This window comes from Chelonia mydas, chromosome 4, assembly GCF_015237465.2.
Source record: "Chelonia mydas isolate rCheMyd1 chromosome 4, rCheMyd1.pri.v2, whole genome shotgun sequence".
Lineage (NCBI taxonomy): Eukaryota > Metazoa > Chordata > Testudines > Cheloniidae > Chelonia > Chelonia mydas.
The window spans coordinates 121,679,582-121,700,316 of NC_057852.1; the positions used below are offsets into that span (position 1 = coordinate 121,679,582).

Genomic DNA, 20,735 nt, shown 5'->3' on the forward strand with positions numbered 1-20,735 from the left:
CTAGTTTCAGTGAGAGAGATCATACTGTAAAACACTGGAGCTGCACAGAGTGCCTGGATCAGCAGCACAGAGTAGCTGAATTCCCATTGTATTATTAGCTCCAGTGTCAGCAGCACTTGAGCTTCAAACTTCACTCCTTGACAGGCCAACTAGGTTGACCTTAAAGCACCATTTACCTTGAGCTAGAGATACTTGTGTGTGCATGGGAGCTGGGTTAGGGGCAACAATTGAGTTATACCTCGAGCTAACACTACAGTGAAGATAAGCTCTGGCAGCTCAGAATCAACATCTACATTTGTGTACATGGAGATTATTCTACCAAAGCCAATCTAACACCCTAGCTCAGACAGTGGGATATATATGCTACTAGAAACATTAGCTTCATGCCATTAGTCTTTCCCTCTAGTCTCCTGGAGCTTGTGAACTGACAGAGCAAGACCAGAGAAAACAAGTGTGCTTGCCACGAGGAAGTGGGACCATCTAGGGAGAACAGGAAGAAGGAAAATAGGTAAAATTACTAACTACCTCCGGGGTAAAAGTTGCCCAAGAGCCTCTCAATTGGAATCATTCATTTGGGGTTAAAAACTAGTCTACCCACATTTTCACCCAAGCGCCCAACACACCCAAGCTCCCAGATAAAGGACATGTTACAGAATATAAAACTAAATTTCCAGCAGCTAACAGGAAAAGTGCATCTTTCACTGGAAAAAAATGCATTTCCTTAATTTTTAACGCAGACAAAATATCTACGTCAGATAGAGAGATTGTTTTGGGCCTAGTTTCTTGCATTCTCACTTGCTTCCTCTAACTTTGTTCTATCAGATCCCAGACCTCAACAGGCAGGAGGCCAAGAGTAAAGGCACGAAGTTAAGGTTTCTTCTGATACACAGATCCAAGTGTTTGAGCTAAAGTTCCTTTAACAGAATAATCTCTGTGCATAAAACAAAAGATCTGGCAGTGGCTTTTTTAAGTACCCGTGAAAGACAAAAATTTTGTCGACAACATCACAGTGTAGTTAAGCCCTAAGAAGGAAAGGGAACTAGACACACTTAACTTGAATGTATCTGTTTTACCAGGTCCCTGTATTCTTCCCAATCCCAGCCTCCTACTTTCCTCTGCCTCCTTGATCAGCTCCTTCTCAGGCTTCTGCGCTGAGCAGGCTTTGCACAGGTCCTGTTTCCCACTTCCTCTTCTGATAATATGGTTTTCTTGTCTCCACCAACATTCCACAACCAGTTCTGTGTCACCAACATAAGAACACAAGCATGTATGGCACCTCACCCACTGACAGAACAGCCATTTCTAAACTTGCAAGTCTTTTCTAAAGGTAAAGTGAAAGGTTTCAAACTAATGACCTAGTTCATCATTACCATTTTCTTGGTTTGATTGTTTCTAACCAGTTTCAACTTGTTCTCCTACTCTGTCCAATGGCTCCGCGAGAAAACTGCTGGCACGGATTCAGCAGTTTATTGTAGCTGGGTGAAAGATTCAGTACAATGCCGCCAGAGTCAGGCTATACTGCAGAACAGCTCACATCACTGATTAGAGATACACACATATTCTGGGAAACAAGCCTGAACAAACATGTTTAGCTTATCTCCGGGGCCTAAAATGAGGTACACCAAAGAGGTTCACTACATGGGCACCAGACATTTTTACAAACTGATCTTTCTGTGCAAACTGGAAAGCATGAGTTTCAACAGTATCCTTCCCCATTCCTTCCATGCAGGCACATCATCTGTACAGCTAGAGGTCCCACTGTGCTGAGCGCTATACAGATATACTGTAAAAGAAACAAATCCTACCCCAGTGAGTTTATAATTTAACTAAAGATATGGTAACAAAATAAACCAAGAGTTAATTATACCTTGTCAAGGTTCCTTCTCCACTCTGAACTCTAGGGTACAGATGTGGGGACCTGCATGAAAACCTCCTAAGCTTACTTTTACCAGCTTAGGTTAAAACTTCCCCAAAGTACAAACTATTTTACCCTTTGCCCTTGGACTTTCACTGCCACCACCAAACGTTTATCTGGGTTTATTTTATTAGGAACGCATTGTTTGGAAACTTCTTTCCCCCCAAAATCCTCCCAACCCTTGCACCCCACTTCCTGGGGAAGGTTTGATAAAAATCCTCACCAATTTGCATAGGTGACCACAGACCCAAACCCTTGGATCTTAAGAACAATGAAAAAAAGCATTCAGTTCTTGAAAAGAAGAATTTTAATAGAAGTAACAGTAAAAAAGAAGTAACAATAAAAAGAATCACCTCTGTAAAATCAGGATGGTAAATATCTTACAGGGTAATTCGATTCAAAACACAGGCAAACCCTTAAGTTACAAAAAGACACACAGACAGGAATATCCATTCTATTCAGCACAGCTTAATTTCTCAGCCATTTAAAGAAATCATAATCTAACGCATATCTAGCTAGATTACTTACTAAATTCTAAGACTCCATTCCTGTTCTGTCCCCGGCAAAACCATCACATAGACAGACTCTTTGTTTTCCCCTCCCCCCAGCTTTTGAAAGTATCTTGTCTCCTCATTGGTCATTTTGGTCAGGTGCCAGGGAGGTTATCCTAGCTTCTTAACCCTTTACAGGTGAGAGGATTTTTCCTCTGGCCAGGGGGGATTTTAAAGGGGTTTACCCTTCCCTTTATATTTATGACACACCTATTACATTACACTTGAGATGTAAGTAGCAGAAGAGGGGGTTCTGTAGCATTTTTAATGAGTTACTCTATCAGGATGTTTCATATTTAGCTCTATGCTTTTAATACTGCTTTGCACTTTGCAATGTAGCTGACGTCTTTTAAAAATTTACTTTAACTTTCAAAAATAAAATGACAGTCAAGATCAATCTCACCCTTCAAAAAAACAACTTTTTAAAATGTGCCTTACTTCCCTCAAGACTAATCATAACTAAAAAACATTTTCTGGTAGCTCAGAATCACCAAAACCCCAGTCTTATGCAAAGGATAAGTAGTTAATTTATTACCCACTAGACAAGCAGCTGAACTACATTTAAAAATCTCAGGAGCACGGACAGATGACCTGCCCATACCTCAATTTCTTTGGTAAATTCCACTGAATTGTACAAGAAAGAGGGTTTTTCCAGACTTGTTTATTGCTATGCTAAATTCCTTATTTTGTATCACTCAGTTACACCTCATATTGTAGTTGGAGAAGCATACACACAGATAATTCAAGGGCACAGTAATAGGTCACAACTTTCATTCAAAGCATTTATAAGAACTGTGACAAGCAGCCATTTCCAGCCTCTGGTGTGAGCAGGGTTTAGTATTTTGAATTATACTGTTGACATTTTTCACGTACATTTTTAATGCTCAGGGAGCCTTTAATGGGGTCAGAGCAGCACAAGCGCTCTTATTCTTCTGGTATTTCCACCGGCCAAGAATTTTAATACTGGGAGAATACCATATGGTTATTTTTGCCATATGAACTCTTCAGGCTTGAGAGTTAGTGAAGAAACACAAGATATAAATAAGGGGATATTCCGGTTTAACCCAAATACTGCTTATTATTAGGTTCCTGTGAACACAAATGCCCAGCCCACGCCTCAGGGTCAGACATGCCAGTAAGCAAATGCTCTCAGGATTTTTAAGGTCAGATCAGATCAGCAGCTTGTGCATCTAATTTCTCAGTGGCAAGTTACTGATCTGACCAGCACATAAAAAGCCTGAGGGCACAGACTGGTCAGCATGTCTGAACCAAAGCCGAAAATGAAAACTGGCCTCACACCATACTATACAGAGGCTAATAAATGGAATTGCACCCAATACTGGGCTTCTGGGAAAACACACACACAATTAGCTGCACCCTACTTCTTAAAGTAAAAGGTGAAAAGTGAGGTGGGAAGGAATACCCATTTGAAGACAGAAACACACACAAAGAAAGTCTGGATGATTCCTTACCCTCTGCTTCCCCAAAACAGAGCACTCTGGGACAAGGTGAGGCAGAATTCCTGAAGGGAATAGGAATGCCCACCATGCATTCTGACTGCTGCTTGCTTCTTCTCGGCAGTGCTTTCTCTCGCCTCTCCATGGATTTTTTTAATTTTTTTTTTTAATTTCTATAGCTTACTTCAAGTATTGCCCTCCCACATTCTTAGGACATAAGCACCAGAAGGCACTAGAAATAGGAAGAAGGTAGGAGAAGGAAGGCAAACAATCTAATATTAAGGGGGAAAAAACCCTTAAACTGGCACACATATCTTGCTCATAATTAAAATATACAGGCAATTTTAATAATTGTAAGTAATAAAAATGCCTAATGTTAATTTGTAATGCATAAAGGTATTGACCTCAATGGGACAGTGCACAGGGAAGATCTTAGTAGACTCCGATCACATCCCAGCTGTAACTAACTAGAAACATGACTAGATTTTGTCATACAAAAGCTTTTAGATCTGCTTGGTGGAGGAGTCTGCCACGATCAACAAGCATACAGTCTTGATAAAAAAAAAGCCAGCCGAGTTCAGGTCTTAATTTACTGTATGCTAAAGAATTATATGTACACCCATCATTCTACAGCTTTTCACAGAGTTTATAACCAACCAGGCATTCTGAAGTGAGGTTTTTCTGGCAGCAGATACATGGCTGTTATGGAAAAAAAAAAGCTGCTGTCTGGATAACTCAGGGTATGTCTACACTGACAAAACCAGGTTGATCTCAATTACATTAACATACAGCCACCGCAGTAATTAAATCGCTTTACACGTCCACACTACGTTCCTTGTGTCTAAGGTGCGCATTGTCACCAGGAGTGCTTGCACTGATTTAACTGTCACTGTCAGTTTAACTGGGTGGGTGGGATCTGGCAGCTGTGGCTTATGGGGGAAATGGACTAATCAGCTGTGGATGCAGGGAGGGAGCAACTGGGGCTCTTTCTGAGCTGCAGCTTGTCTGCTGCAAACTCTGCCCTTCCTTTCCCTCCCACATATTTCATGTTACTTGAAAACCCTGCTGGGAAAGAGAAAGCAGGCTCAAAAAAGAGACTATGCTGGGCCTCCCTCCGTTTCCGCAGTCAGCTCCAAACTGAAACCCCCTCCAGCAGTCTCCCCCAGCCACACACCCCGGCTCCTCCTCCAGCCTTTGTCCAGTTTCCCAGGGCAGAAGGTGTCACCTGGCCCCAACCCCCTCCTGGGTTCAGGTTACATGCTCAGGTATCATCCCTCAAGTGAAGTCACTCCTTTATATCCCAGCACCATCTAGTACTGATGCAGACAGTGAGCCAGTAAAACTCCCATGCAACATTACCAGGTTAATATTCCCTACTCCGTTACATCTGGTAACCCGTCTAAGGGCCACAGATGGAATAACAACTTTGAGTGAAGATAGCTGGAACTCAGGTTTATGTGACCTTCCCTTTTGTGCAGACCAGTTCACTAAATGAACCAACATTCCAGTCAAGGATGGCCCCCCCAGTTAGATGGACCCTGAAAACTAAGTAGAACCATCCGCAGACAGAGATTGTGTAAGGTTTGCCAGCATTAACTGATACCTTTATGCTCAGACTCCTCTTAGCTCATGTAAAAATTATTTTTACAAACCTTCTATTGCTATCTTATGCAATTTTTATTTATTTCTTGCTGCAACAATTTGGGGTGGGAGGGATAGCTTAGTGGTTTGAGCATTGGCCTGCTAAACCCAGGGTTGCGAGTTCAATCCTTGAGGGGGCCATTTAGGGATCTGGAGCGCGGAAAAAAAAAGGGACAGTACTTGGTCCTGCTGTGAAGGTAGGGGACTGGATTCCATGACCTTTCAAGCTATATGAGATAGGTGTATCTCCATATTAAAAAAAACCAATGTCTTCTACTCTAGGAAGACAAAAAGAAAAGGAGTACTTGTGGCACCTTAGAGACTAACCATCTAGGAAGACAATGCCTAAATTAAAAATAACCATTTAAATCGACCAAACGGCTAGGCAGCAGTTCTGCAGAAAAGGACCCAGGGGTTACAGTGGATGAGAAGCTGGATATGAGTCAACAGTGTGCCATTGTTGCCAAGAAGGCTAATGACATTTTGGGCTGTATAAGTAGGGGCATTGCCAGCAGATCGAAGAACGTGATCATTCCCCTCTGTTCACCATTGGTGAGGCCTCATCTGGAGTACTGTGTCCAGTTTTGGGCCCCACCCTACTAGAAGGATGTGGAAAAATTGGAAAGCATCCAGCAGAGGGCAACAAAAATGATTAGGGCGCTGGAGTACATGACTTATGAGGAGAGGCTCAGGGAACTGGGATTTAGTCTGCAGAAGAGAAGAACGAGGGGAGATTTGATAGCTGCTTTCAACTACCTGAAAGGGGGTTCCAAAGAGGATGGAGCTAGACTGTTTTCAGTGGTAGCAGATGACAGAATGAGGAGTAAAGGTCTCAAGCTGCAGTGGGGGAGGGTTAGGTTGGATATTAGGAAAATCTTTTTCACTAGGAGGGTGGTGAAGCACTGGAATGGGTTACCTGGGGAGGTGGTGGAATCTCCTTCCTTAGAGGTTTTTAAGATCAGGCTTGACAAAGTCCTGCCTGGGATGATTTAGTTGGGAACTGGCCCTGCTTTGAGCAGGGGGTTGGACTAGATGACCTCCTGAGGTCCTTTCCAACCCTGATATTCTATGATTCTATGAAATCAGGAGATACCATCTAGAAAAACTTTTGAAAAATTTAAGACTCCAGAAATATTTTGGGAAGCTCTGTCATCTGTGTTATATAGGAAGTCAGACTAAATCACAATAATCCCTTCTGGCCTTGGAATCTGTGAATCTATTTGCTAAAATTGACAAGAAATTATGAACTCTAGAGTTTAACTATATCTTGTACTCTCTCTTGTAGACACAAAGCAGTGTGGCAAAAGTGAAATTTCATATTCCAGTCTATCTTTATTTCACTACACACAGATCTTTTCCCTCTACCAGAAGCAGCTAAAACTTTCACATATCAAGAATACATAGCAGCTGTCAAGAAGAGTGAAGAAAAAGATCACAGTAAGAACAAACTAGAGGTCCAGGAGAAAGAAGTTTTGCTTTGCAGATTGAAACACAACGCACAGGCAACCTATGGAACTCATTGCCAGGGAATGTTGTGATGGCCAAAAGTATAATCGGGTTCAAAAAGAATTAGCCAAGATGATCAAGGATGCAAGCCCATGCTCTGGATGTCCCTAAATCTCTGTCTGCCAGAAGCTGGGACTGGATGAGAGGAGACAGACCACTTGGTAATTGCCCTGTTCTGTCAATTCCCTCTGAAGCATCTGGCACTGGGTATTTTCGGAAGATAGGATACTGGACTAGATGGACCACTGGTCTGAGCCAGTCTGGCCATTCTTATGTTCTTATGAAAGAACCCTAAATAAAGCCTGATCATCATTACCTTAAATATTACAAAGAGGAATCATGGCACTAAAAATCAAATTATTTAAATTATTTTTTTGTTATTTTAATTGTTCTGGTAGTGTTCTTTGTTCTGAGCTCCACTGAAGTATGTAGCCACAGAGTTTGAAAACTGCACTCATTTACTCACCACAAGCAATTAGAAAACTTACCATGGAAATTGGGGAGCCTAAATCATCAATTTTCACAAAATCTGAGCTCTCTCAAAAAACTGTCTTAGTCCATATATGAACTGAACGTAAATTGATGTGTTCTCTTTTCTGCATGCAATTCCTGTGCCTCCACAGCTGCTCACAGATTTGCCAAGCAACAGCAGTGTGAAACTAACAATATGACAAAACATCCAGAACCCTGTGGGCAGCAATTAAACTCATGATTCATTTCAGTTTCATGAATCTTTTTAGGAATTATTAACAGTAGAGGCAAAGAGAGGAGATACTCATAAGTGATCAACTTATACTCATTAGTGATCAACAGCTCAATGCCTAGTTGGCAGCTGGTATCAAGCAGAGTGCCCCAGGGGTCGGTCCTGGGGACGGTTTTGTTCAACATCTTTATTAATGATCTTGATGAAGGATTGAATTGCACCCTCAGCAAGTTTGCAGATGACACTAAACTGCGGGGAGAGGTAGATAAGCTGGAGGGTAGGGATAGGGTCCAGAGTGACCTAGACAAATTGGAGGACTAGGCCAAAAGAAATCTGATGAGGTTCAACAAGGACAAGTGCAGAGTCCTGCACTTAGGAAGGAAGAATCCCATGCATTCCTACAGGCTGGGGACCGACTGGCTAAGCAGCAGTTCTGCGGAAAAGGACCCAGGGACTACAGTGGACGAGAAACTGGATATGAGTCAGCAGTGTGCCCTCGTTGCCAAGAAGGCCAACGGCATATTGGGTTGTATTAGTTGGAGCATTGCCAGCAGATCGAGGAAAGTGATTATTCCCCTCTATTCGGCAATGGTGAGGCCAACCTGGAGTATTGTGTCCAGTTTCAGTCCCCCCACTACAGAAGAGATGTGGACAAATTGGAAAGTTAGGGAGGTGGTGGAATCTCCATGAGAGGTTTTTAAGGCCCGGCTTGACAAAGCCCTGGCTGCAATGATTTAGTTGGTGTTGGCCCTGCTTTGAGCAGGGGCTTGGACTAGATGACTTCCTGAGGTCTCTTCCAACCCTAATATTCTATGATTCTAAGAGAGATGAACCCACAAAAGAAGAAGGAAAAGGAAAAATAGAAAAGCGCTCTACCTACCCTGTAGCAGCCAGGAGGCTCTGGAAAGGGAAGAGGAGTAAAAATTTAGAAGAGGGTGGAGCTTTAAGTTTATCTGAGACCTACAAGCTGAAACTAACATGGAAGTTGGAGACTTCAAGCAGGGGATAGAGACAGCACCCTGGTAGAAATCCCAGCACTTCCAAATTACCAGCAGCTGGAAGTGCCAGGCGGACTGGAATTTTTATCAAGACATTACATTTCTCTAGTGTGGGCTCCCTCACCCTCTGTCTCTAATCTACTTCTGGCTAACAAGTGTCTAGTAAAATAACGTTAAGACCTCACAAAGCCTGTTGGCAATCTAGATTTAGGTGGAATTGGAAGAGCCTATTCCCAGAAAGAAGCACGAATCTGCTAAGTACCATACTGTCTGAAATTTAGTCATTTGCTAAACTCTCAGCCCACGGCTGTACTTATCCAACCCTCAGGACAGAGTCCAATTCTGCAAAATGCAAGCTTTGTAAAAACAAACAACAAAAAAGCAAAACAGACAAATACGGTTGTGATTGCAAACATAGCCTTCCATAAGAGAACTGATATAGACTGAAACAGCTCTAAGATGTGTTGACTGTTCCAATGAATCAACTCAATGATTAACTGTAATCTGACAACACTAAGGGCTAGATTTTTTTTAAAAAGTTAAAGCAAATTCCCATGCGCAAAGTCCAAACAAAGACACAAACATTAGTAATTCTAGAATTATCATCTTCTCTCTGTCCCACACTCAATGTTGTGAAATGCCAGAAAGTGTAGTTTCCATAAAAAAGTCTTTATTATACTCCTTAGCTTCATGGAAATCTTGCGACTGACACAAGTAGAACATTGCTATGAATCAAGGACAGCATAATGCTCTTGTAGCTTCAGCCCACAGTCTGTAATTAATGGCCTTGGTTACATGGAGGTTTTATCTGCAAAGCGTTAATGCACAATATGCAAACCACACCAATACTGTGCACACAGGACAGCTGTGACTGCTTTCAGTTCCCATTATTTTGTACACATGGCAGGGTCTTGCTGCATACTGAGCGTGTGGAGTGCTTTGAAGGTACCCCATGGTCCTTTGCTTCATTGTTGAGCAGTGCTAATTCTGAGATTTCTCCCACTCCACGCTGTGGGCTACACAGCAGAAGCCATTGGAATTCTGGTCAAATTAAAAAAAATCCCATGATTCTGCTTTCCCCCTCTCTTATTTCCTCTTTTTGGGCAGGCTAGCACCATTTCAGAATTGCTGTTGGCCAGCACAGAGCCAACAACGCTATACTGATATACTGGCAACTATGAATATGCAGAGGCTCTCTGGGTTGTATTTCAGATGTCAAAAAAGTTTGGCTTCAGTTTTGGACTTCACCCATCATACCACTGAGCAGATGATGTGGCTACAGTAGAGGTTCCTCCAGCAGCAGCAGCTTCAGCAGTGGTGGAGGAAGGAGGATGGGAACACCGCTAAGCAATTGCTCCTACAGAAGCTGCTCCTAGAGCAGCTTCACACAATGCAGTGCCATTTCTGGGCTCAGAATACCAATGATGACTGGTGAGAAGGTATTGTTCTAGAGATGTTGGAAGACCTGCAGTGATGGAAAAAAAACAAACAAACAAAAAAAAAACCTCAGGATGCCAAATGCAATCTTTTTTGAGATCTGTGCTGAACCAGCCCTGTAGCTGCAGCGGCAGCATACTAACTTGCAATGCCCCATACCCATTGAGAAGTGGGTTACCATTGCCATCTGGAAGCTGGCAACCCCTGAAAGTTACCAGTCCTTAGCCAACCTATTTGGCACAGGAAGGTCAACTGTTCTGGCCACTGACATCTAGATGTGCACTGCCATGCATAGGGTACTGTTGCACCAGGTTATAAAGTTTGGTAATGCTCAGGAGATTAATGATGGCTTTGTTCACATGGGGTTTGGAAAATGCACTGAGCAACTGATGGGACCCACGTGCCTATCGTTTGCTTCCTGAACCAGGGGGCTCAAAGTTTATAAACAGAAAGCAGTATTTCTCCATGGTGATCCAAGGGCTGGTCGACCACTGTGGCAAGTTTAGAAACAAACACAGGGAGGTCTGGAAAGGTCCATGATGGTAAGATCTTTGAGAACTCGGCTCTAATTATCTTAATGAATAAAGCACAGTTTGCCCCCACAATCACTATGGACATTAATGGTATGGAGACTATTCTAGTTATCCTGGGGGACCTGGTTTATTCTCTGCTGCCCTGGTTAATTAAGCCATTCACAGACCACTTGGACGGAAGGAAGCAAAGAACTGTAACTATCACCTTAGTAATTGCAGTGACAGTAAAGTATGCATTTGGTCATCTGAAAGAAAGGTGGCGCTGTTTATGGACTATGGTGGAAGATTCAGAAAAAAAAACTTGCCTAAGATTAAAGCTGCATGTGGTATTTTGCATTTATAATAATAAGGGGTAAAGTTTTAGGGCTCTTCTTCACTGCAGGCTAAATCACTGCTGCAATAAATGCAGCAGCGTCAATTTAGTGGGTCTTTGGTGAAGACGCGCTAAGTCGACGGGAGAGCGTCTCTTACTGACATAGCACGGTGTAGACACCACGGTAAGTTGATGTAAATTACCAATATTATAAATTTGCAAGGAATCTAATCAGATATTCTATGCAAGATATCTGTGAAAATGTTATGATTTGCCAAGTATGATTAGGGTTGCCAGGTGTCCAGTTTTCGATCAGAACACCCTGTTGAAAAGGGACCTTGGCAGCTTCAATCAGCACCGCTAACTGTGCCATTAAAAGTCCAGTTTGTCCGGAGCTGGCAGGATCCCTACCCAGTTCCGCGCGGCTCCCAGGAAGCTGCTGTCATGTTCTTCCAGCTCCTAGTTGTAGAGGTGGCCATGGGGGCTTCATGAACTGCCTCTGCCCTGAGCACCAGCTCCACAGAGCCCATTGGCTGGGAACCGCAGCCAATGGGAGCTGAGGGGAGGCACCTGCAGGCAGGTGTAATGTGCAGAGCCGCCTGGCCTTGCCTCCGCCTCGGAGCCGGAGGAACATGCTGGCAGCTTCCCGGGATCCGCCTGAGGTAAGTGCCATCTGGAGCCTGCACCCTGAACCACCTCCCGCACCCTAACCTTCTGCCCCAGCCCTGAGCCCCCTCCCGCACCCAAACTCCCTCCTGGAACCCGCAGCCCCTCCCGCACCCAAACTCTCTCCCAGAACCCACATTCCACCACACACACTCCGAACCCCTCAACCCCAGCCTGAAGCCCCCTCCCGCACCCTGAACCCCTCATTTCTGGCCCCACCCTGGAGCCCACACCCCCAGCCTTGAGCCCTCACCCCCTCCCACACTCCCACCCCTTGACTCAGCCCAAAGCCCCCTTCTCACACTCCGAACCCTTGACCCCACACCCCAGCCCAGTGCTCGGAGCCCCCTTCTGCACCCCAAACCCCTCATCCCTGGTCGTACCCCAAGACGGAGCCCTCAAACCCTCCTGCACCCCAGTCCCCTGCCTCAGCCCAGTGGAATTGAGCGAGTGAGGGAGGGTGGGGGAGAGCAAGCAGTGGAGGGAGGAGGAATGGAGTGAGCAGTGGCGGGGCCACTGATAAGGGGTGGGGCACTGGCCTCAGGGAAGGCGCGCTGAAGGGGCGGTTTTGTGCTATCAGAAAGTTGGCAACCCTAAGTATGGTGGTATCACCTTTGTATTGTGAGTTATAGATTTGTATGTATAGGGTCATCAGCTGTACAATGAACCCATTGAAAGGAGCCAGGGGATACACCTGATGAGTCAGCAAGACATGTAGGGGCATGACCCTGGACAGAACTCTTAAGGTTTTTCCATGCCATGTGCCGGGCACCTTGTGTTTGGGACAAAGGAAGTACAAGTTGCATGGCAAAAAAATATAAAGGGCAGCTACATCATCTCCATTTTGTCTTAATTCCTGCTTCTTACATCTGGAGTAACTTTGCTACAAACTGAAGCGCTGAACAAAGGACTGAATGACCTATCCAAGCTTTGGATGTGTTCCAGAGGGGCTTTCAAGCTGCAAACTCACCAATACTGCTAAGAACCTGATATATGAACTTTGAAATCTCCGTATGTATCTGAGGGCTTTATCATTTAACAATTTGCTTCTTGTTCTTTCCTTTTTCCTCGTAATAAACCTTTAATTTTAGGCATTAAAGGATTGGCTGGCAGCATGGTATTTTGGGTAAGATCCAAACTAATACTGAACTGGTAATGTGATCCTTTAGGGTCAGAAGAACATTTTGTATAGTGAGTGGAATTTTTAAATAACTTCTAACTGTACTGGACCTATGTGCTGATTGGGGCCAGAGAACTGGAAGGCAATAAAGGGGGCTGTGAGATTTCTTTTTCAGCTTCTCCATAACCAGTGTGGGAGACCAGAAGCACAGTTTGCGACTGGTTGGTGAGTTTAACTTCAGTGCTACCCACCAGTTTTTGGAGCATCTGCTCTCCCTTTTGGAGCCTGCCCTCACCTTAGCATTTTTAGAGAGGGCTGCCCAAGGCATCCACCGCACCACACACCCATAAGAGAGACGTGGCATGTTGAGGCACTCCTCTTCATATAGCATGTAAAACTGGGGTAACCATCTTAATTGGATTTACATCGCTATATTAGATATTATACTTTTTATTTCCCCCACTTTAGGGTATTGTAGCTCAAACACTGAGTTCCCCCCCAATCCATAAACTATCAAAGCATTCTTAAAAAGTAAAAAGCATCCATCTTCATTTGAAGCAGAGGACAGAACAGAACCCCTCCATCACCAAAAAATTTCAAAAAATTAACTCTGATAACACTGTGTCACCTCTAAAGCAGCAGCAATACTATACTGATACAACATGCCCCTGTGTATATAATCACACCTCGTGATACATATACCTAACACAAACAATGGAGACTAAGCAAGTGCGAGTCTGAATGCATTTCTGGATGCCAGAAGGTTAGGCTGTATGAGGAAGTGACTAGGACAATGCTTTCACTTGGAGGGAATAAGAATTAATGAAAGTCTGCTATTTTGTCCCAACCAGCTGAAATTTAGAAGTGGCTTAAGTACATGAGTCTAATTAAATGATGGACCAAACATACATTATGCTCTATGGTAAAGATTTGATTGTTATCAGTAAATGTTGTTTAACCTCACATACACAAACCAATGAAAAATACTTCCATGGATGATAACTGAAATGTACAGATAGGCAAAGTACGAAAAATGCTGCTTGAAAACTTTGATTTAAGGATATTTACTCTGTATATTTTGACATGGGTTGTAGACAATTTGTGTTTTAATGGTTACAAAGCTTTATCTCAACATCTACTGTCATGAAATAATTGTCTGACCCCCCATCCAAAAATTTCTCTCAACTGTGAATATTTAAAATTGATAATTGAAAAAATGTTTAAAAATAAATTCAGCCAAGACTACCTATGGTCTGCAAAGATTAGCCTTTTGTAAAGCCTGCTTACTTGGAGTATGTATTCGCCCAAGAGACAGAATGAGTACGAAGGTTCCAGTAGTCTTGCAAGTTAATATTTACCAGAGAGAACATAACTGCAAGCATCACTAGTGAGAAACAAGAGGATGCTTGCTGGCATTGCACACAGGATGAGTTCAAGGTCTGGTATAAGGATTTTATTAGACCAGTTCACTTAAACATTTTATTATTTATTTCAGTAGCATCCACCATGCGCTAGGCACTGTCCATACATACAGGAAGACTAAACTCTTGGAGGGAGAGATTATTTAAAATGACATGCATCATATGAAAGATGAGGAGAAGTGTTTTTAATGCATACAAAATGTAGAAAAAACAAAACTGCACACTCAACTACTTCCCTACTCTATACATTAATGAATTTTGTCAATTTCTTGTAGGCATCAGTGAAGAAGCAAGTCTTGATGATGGATTTGAAGGGGCAAAGGTAGGATTTAAAAGATACTCCTGGAGGGCATTCTGCACTGATGCGGGGTCACAGAATTCATGTGGCCCACATTCTTCTGTGCCCTGAGCAGAAAAATGCAAAAAAAAAAAAAAATCTGGGGGAAAACACGCCGCTTCCTCCACAGCCAGGCACTGTCAGGGAAGGGGGCAGGGCTGTGCGTGCATGTGTGCCAATGACTTACTCCACGGGACTGCGCGCCCACAGCAGAAAACGCGCCGCCCCACCCCCGCACATTTCCTGCTTTTCTGTGCAGAAAACGACAGGCAAGCCGGGGGCGGCATGGGAACGACACACCATGTGTGCAGTTTTTTGGGGGGGGATTGCCCCCCAAACAGAAGCAAGGCATGTGGGGACACACAAGGTTATGTACCACTGCCTTCCCACCCCACCCCGCTCATTTCTGCAAACGCAGCGCTGCCCAACTCGGAGGCTGCGTCTAGTCTTGGGCTCTGTGGACTCTGCAGTTGAACGCAGCCTCTTCGGTCCTAGTTCCAGTTGTGCTCCCCTTCTGTGTTCTGGGAGCCTTTCTATTTTCTAAAAAGAAAAGGAGTACTTGTGGCACCTTAGAGACTAACCAATGTAGTTGAGCATGAGCTTTCGTGAGCTACAGCTCACTTCATCGGATGCATACTGTGGAAACTGCAGAAGACATTATATACACACAGAGACCATGAAACAATACCTCCTCCCACCCCACTCTCCTGCTGGTAATAGCTTATCTAAAGTGATCATCAAGATGGGCCATTTCCGGTATTGTTTCATGGTCTCTGTGTATATAATGTCTTCTGCAGTTTCCATAGTATGCATCCGATGAAGTGAGCTGTAGCTCACGAAAGCTCATGCTCAGATAAATTGGTTAGTCTCTAAGGTGCCACAAGTACTCCTTTTCTTTTTGCGAATAAAGACTAACACGGCTGTTACTCTGAAACCTTTCTATTTTCTGTGGAACAGTGAGTTCCTGTGGTAGGGCTGGGTAAGCGGGGTGGGGGAAATGAGGGAAGGGGGGGTGAGGGGAAGGGGAAAGAGGGAGTGAGAAGAGGGGGATGGAGAAGAAAAGGGGATAGGGGAATCACGGGGGGGAAGCGAGATCCCAGCATGTGGCATCCCCTCGGCAGCAGCTGGGGCTCCCTCATTAAGCAGGCCCATTGAACCCTCAGCCGACAAGCCCTATCCCCCTATACCTATATAAATCATGGAGCAGGTCCTCAAGGAATCAATTCTGAAGCACTTAGAGGAGAGGAAAGTGATCAGGAACAGTCACCATGGATTCACCGAGGGCAAGTCATGCCTGACTAATCTAATTGCCTTCTATGACGAGATAACTGGTTCTGTGGATGAAGGGAAAGCAGTGGACTTGTTGTTCCTTGACTTTAGCAAAGCTTTTGACACGGTCTCCCACAGTATTCTTGCCAGCAAGTTAAAGAAGTATGGGTTGGATGAATGGACTATAAGGTGGATAGAAAGCTGGCTAGATTGTCGGGCTCAACGGGCAGTGATCAATGGCTCCATGTCTAGTTGGCGGCAGGTATCAAGTGGAGTGCCCCAAGGGTCGGTCCTGGGGCCGGTTTTGTTCAATATCTTCATTAATGATCTGGAGGATGGTGTGGATTGCACCCTCAGCAAGTTTGCACATGACACTAAACTGGGAGGAGAGGTAGATACGCTGGAGGGAAGGGATAGGATACAGAGGGACCTAGACAAATTAGAGGACTGGGCCAAAAGAAATCTGATGAGGTTCAACAAGGACAAGTGCAGAGTCCTGCACTTAGGACGGAAGAATCCAATGCATCGCTACAGACTAGGGACCGAATGGCTAGGCAGCAGTTCTGCAGAAAAGGACCTAGGGGTTACAGTGGACGACAAGCTGGATATGAGTCAACAGTATGCCCTTGTTGCCAAGAAGGCTAATGGCATTTTGGGCTGTATAAGAGGGGCATTGCCAGCAGATCGAGGGACGTGATCGTTCCCCTCTATTCGACACTGGTGAGGCCTCATCTGGAGTACTGTGTCCAGTTTTGGGCCCCACCCTACTAGAAGGATGTGGAAAAATTGGAAAGCATCCAGCAGAGGGCAACAAAAATGATTAGGGGGCTGGAACACATGACTTATGAGGAGAGGCTGAGGGAACTGGGATTTAGTCTGCAGAAGAGAAGAACGAGGGGAGATTTGATAGCTGCTTTCAACTACCTGAAAGGGGGTTCCAAAGAGGATGGATCTAGACTATTCTCAGTGATAGCAGATGACAGAATGAGGAGTAATGGTCTCAAGTTACAGTGGGGGAGATTTAGGTTGGATATTAGGAAAAAACTTTTTCACTAGGAGGGTGGTGAAACACTGGAATGCGTTACTTAGGGAGGTGGTGGAATCTCCTTCCTTAGAAGTTTTTAAGGTCAGGCTTGACAAAGCCCTGGCTGGGATGATTTAATTGGGGATTGGTCCTGCTTTGAGCAGGGGGTTGGATTAGATGACTTCCTGAGGTCCCTTCCAACCCTGATATTCTATGACCTGGACCCCTCTGACAAGCCCCCCACACCCAGACCCCCACCTCACTGAGCCCCAAGCAGCTGCACCTGAACCCCCACCCCATCAAGCCCTACTCCCCCAGCACCCAGATCCCCCCGCCAAGACCCATTTCCCCACACCCAGACCCCCCCTGCTGAGCCCAACCCCCATCATCTGGATCCCCTGCAGAGTCCCATTTACCCTGCACCTGGAACCCCCCAATGAGCCTCTGTGCATCCAGATCTCCCACCAAGCTGCCCACACCCAGATTGCCCCACACAGAAACCTCTCACCCCACACCTGGATCCCCCCACACTAAGTCCCTCTACACTTGGATCCTGCTGGGCTTAGCCTGCTTACTGCCCACACCTGGTGCGCCTGGCACAGAGGGGAGGGGCCCTGGGGTGTTTCTGGGGCAGGCCCAGCCCTTGCACTGTGTCAGGGTCAGGTGCAGCTTCACTGCTGAGTCCCTGTACTGCGGGAGGTGGGGGCTTCAGGCTGATCTCCCATCTCAATGCAGCCAGTGGCCTCTGCTCCCCACTACCATGCTGGAGCCACATTTATTTACGGACAAATAAAATTTGCAGAATTTTAAAATATTGTGTGCATGATTTTTAATTTTTTGGCGCATGATTCCCTCAGGAGTAAAAAGAGGAGAATGCAGCAGCCCTTCTGGATCAATTCAAGGAAAACATTCTACATAGGGGGCTGTAGGAAAGATATGAAGACAGTTGTGGAAGAATATGACAAGTGGGCATTAAGGCAAGTATCATGGATAGAATGAAGTCCTTTCCCCTCTTCAGCAGAACTTTCCCTTTTCTGAGGGCTATTTTGTGTTTGACAAAGAGGCTGGTTCTCTCTAGGCCACTGTTCCTAGTCCTAATTATTCTATTATGCTCAGATATAATGGCTGCCAGAGAAAGTCCTATCTTATTATTTACACAGAAAAAAGAAACCTACTGACTGCACATCCTAGTTGTCACCTGCCTCCCCACACTGGAATCCATATGGGGCATCATCAAATAATTACAACCCATATTTGATGGGAGCCAGATCTCGAATGAAATCTTTCATAAATCCCCTCTTCTGGCCTTCAAACAACCCCCTCAACCTCACCAAGCTCATCATCAGAAGCAAGCTCGCGACAAACCAGGACACCCCAACTCAAAGTGGCACCAGACCCTTGCAGAACAACAGATGCAAAACCTGCAGACATATCTCCACTGTTACAATGATTAATACCTGCCACAACACACCGTTCAAGATTCATGGGTCCGACACACACTTATCACAACATGTGGCACTGCGTCAAATGCCCCAACAATAACTATATGGGAAAAACTAGACAATCACTACACTCTTAACGAGCTCACACAGAAAAATGATAGAAGACAAAAACACCGTATCACCCATGGGAGAACACTTTATACAAAGTCATCACGCCATATCTGATCTCTTAGTACTTGCTCCCAAAGGAAACCTGCAAACACTTGAAAGGTGAGCTTGGGAACTTAAATTCATAAATTTACTTGATACCAAAAACCACGAACTTTACAGGGAAGCTGGTTTTATGACTCGTTACAATTTGTAACACGTCACACTGCCTGTGACTCTTAATTGCCCACTGCAAACCCTTTATGAATAACAAGCTAATCCCCAACCTTCCATTTCATTTCAAGTGACCAACTTCAACATGTTACCCCTTCTGATTAACAATCTGTCCTAACTTGTATTTAGCTCAGACTCTGCTTCCTTCCCCAGATCTGATGAAGATCTCTGCGTAGACTGAAAGCTCGTAACTTCCAGCAACAGAAATTAGTCCAATAAGAGATATTACCTCACCTACCTTCTCTCATATATACCCTGGGAACAACACAGCTACAACGACTCTTCAGACTCATTTATGCTGACTTTCATTATATTCACTCAAATATTATATTCTAAGTGTTTTCTCTAAAAGTTGTTTGATAACAGTATTTTAAAAGTTAACTTAAAATGTATGTAAGAAATCACTATACTTAAGAAAAAAAAAGAAAAGCAAACGATACTGAACTCTTGTGGAATTGTTTATGCAAAGTCTCATGTTCGTTTGTTAAAAGTAGTAATCACTCATTTTTTAAATGGCTTCTATGCACACTCTGCATAGAGGCCAACAAAATTAATCCTTCCTTATTCCTGATGGGGCCTTGAGAATGTCTCTCTCCTTCCCCACAAAGCCCCATATTCTATAATCACCTTCCTTCCAGTTAGGGACAAGACTCCCTTTGCAATCTGTCAACACTGCTCCTTTGCTGCCCAAAAGGTTTACATGAGTAGGGCCGTACCAAATTCAGGCCATGAAAAATGTGTCACGAACCATGAAATCAGGTCTCCCACAATGAAATTTGGTCTTTTTGTGTGTGTGTTTTTACCCTATGTTATACAGATGTCACGGGGGAAACCAGAGTTTATCAAATTGGGGGTCCTGACCCAAAAGGGAGTTGCAGGGGGGTTGTAAAGTTATTTTAGGGGAGGTCGCAGTATTGCCACCCTTACTTCTGCGCTGTCTTCAGAGCTGAGCAGCTGGAGAGTGGCGGCTGTTGGCTGGGCGTCCAGCTCTGGAGGGAGCACCCTGTCAGCAGCAGCGCAGAAGTAAGGGTAGCAATACCATCCCATCCCACCCTTACTTCTGCGCTGCCACCTTCAGAGCTGGGCGGCCAGAGAATGACGGCTGCTGCCTGAGGGCCTAGTTCTGCAGGCAGCAGCGCAGAAGTAAGGTTGATAACATCATACCATGCTATCCTTACTTCTGCGCTGCTCCTGGCAGCGGCTCTGCCTTCAGAGCTGGGCTCTGCCTCTGCTCTCCAACTGCCCGGCTCTGAAGGCAGTGCCGCTACAGCAGCAGCACGGAAGTAAAGGTAGCAATATCGTGAGCCCCATACAATAACCTTGCGTCCCCCGGCACAACTGACTTTTGGGTCAGCACCATGAAATTTCAGATTTAAATAGCTGAAATCATGAAATTTACTATTTTAAAAATCCTATGACCATGAAATTGACCAAAATGAACCATGAATTTGGTAGGGCCCTATACATGAGACACTTCCTTCCTCAACCCTGTGGGTCTCAGAAGAAAGAGGCAGAGTGACTAACGTGTAGGCTTGCTGCAAGGTAGTGCAGACCTCTTCCACTATGCTGCTATACTATCAACAAACAAACTTTAATAAGTCAGTCTACACTGTAAAATTATCTGAGCAGATCATTTTATACAATATTCTTGCCTCAGAGAGAGACAGTTTAACACCCCACAGCTGTGCAGGAACTTTACAACCCCATTCTAATACAGAAACCTTTGATCCCTGCTTGGATCTATAACTAGAAATTAGAAAAAAAAAAGTCTGGTAAATATAAAAATGAATTTAAATACAATGTACAGGCTGTTTCCATAGCACCAAACATGCTTACTATAATCAAGCCTTCACCACCACGGGGGTAAGGGTGACAATGGAGGATACTCTCTCTTCTTAGTTCCATCTGGGGTATCCATTTCTCTTCACATGCACATTGCATCTGAGAATTCTGCTGCAGTAAGCTATTTTGATAGAACAAACCAAATGCATTCCCCATAGTTGCGAAGTTAAATACAACCA

General features: G+C 44.4%; 1 protein-coding gene across 48 annotated transcripts in view; it reads right to left on the reverse strand.

Moving 5' to 3' along the window:
- The window catches only part of ADD1 (adducin 1), a 131,035-nt gene that overhangs the window by 76,755 nt on the left and 33,545 nt on the right, over positions 1 to 20,735 (reverse strand). For 7 of the 48 annotated variants that reach the window (XM_043544761.1, XM_043544737.1, XM_043544757.1 and 4 more), the window contains exon 2: positions 10,029 to 10,236. The exons of 40 other annotated variants lie outside the window; for them this stretch is intronic. The gene's annotated coding sequence lies outside the window, so the exon portion shown is untranslated. Of the gene's footprint in view, positions 1 to 1,054; positions 1,239 to 10,028; positions 10,237 to 20,735 lie in introns of all 48 variants that reach the window. One more of the 48 variants, XM_043544758.1, reaches the window with a different exon arrangement.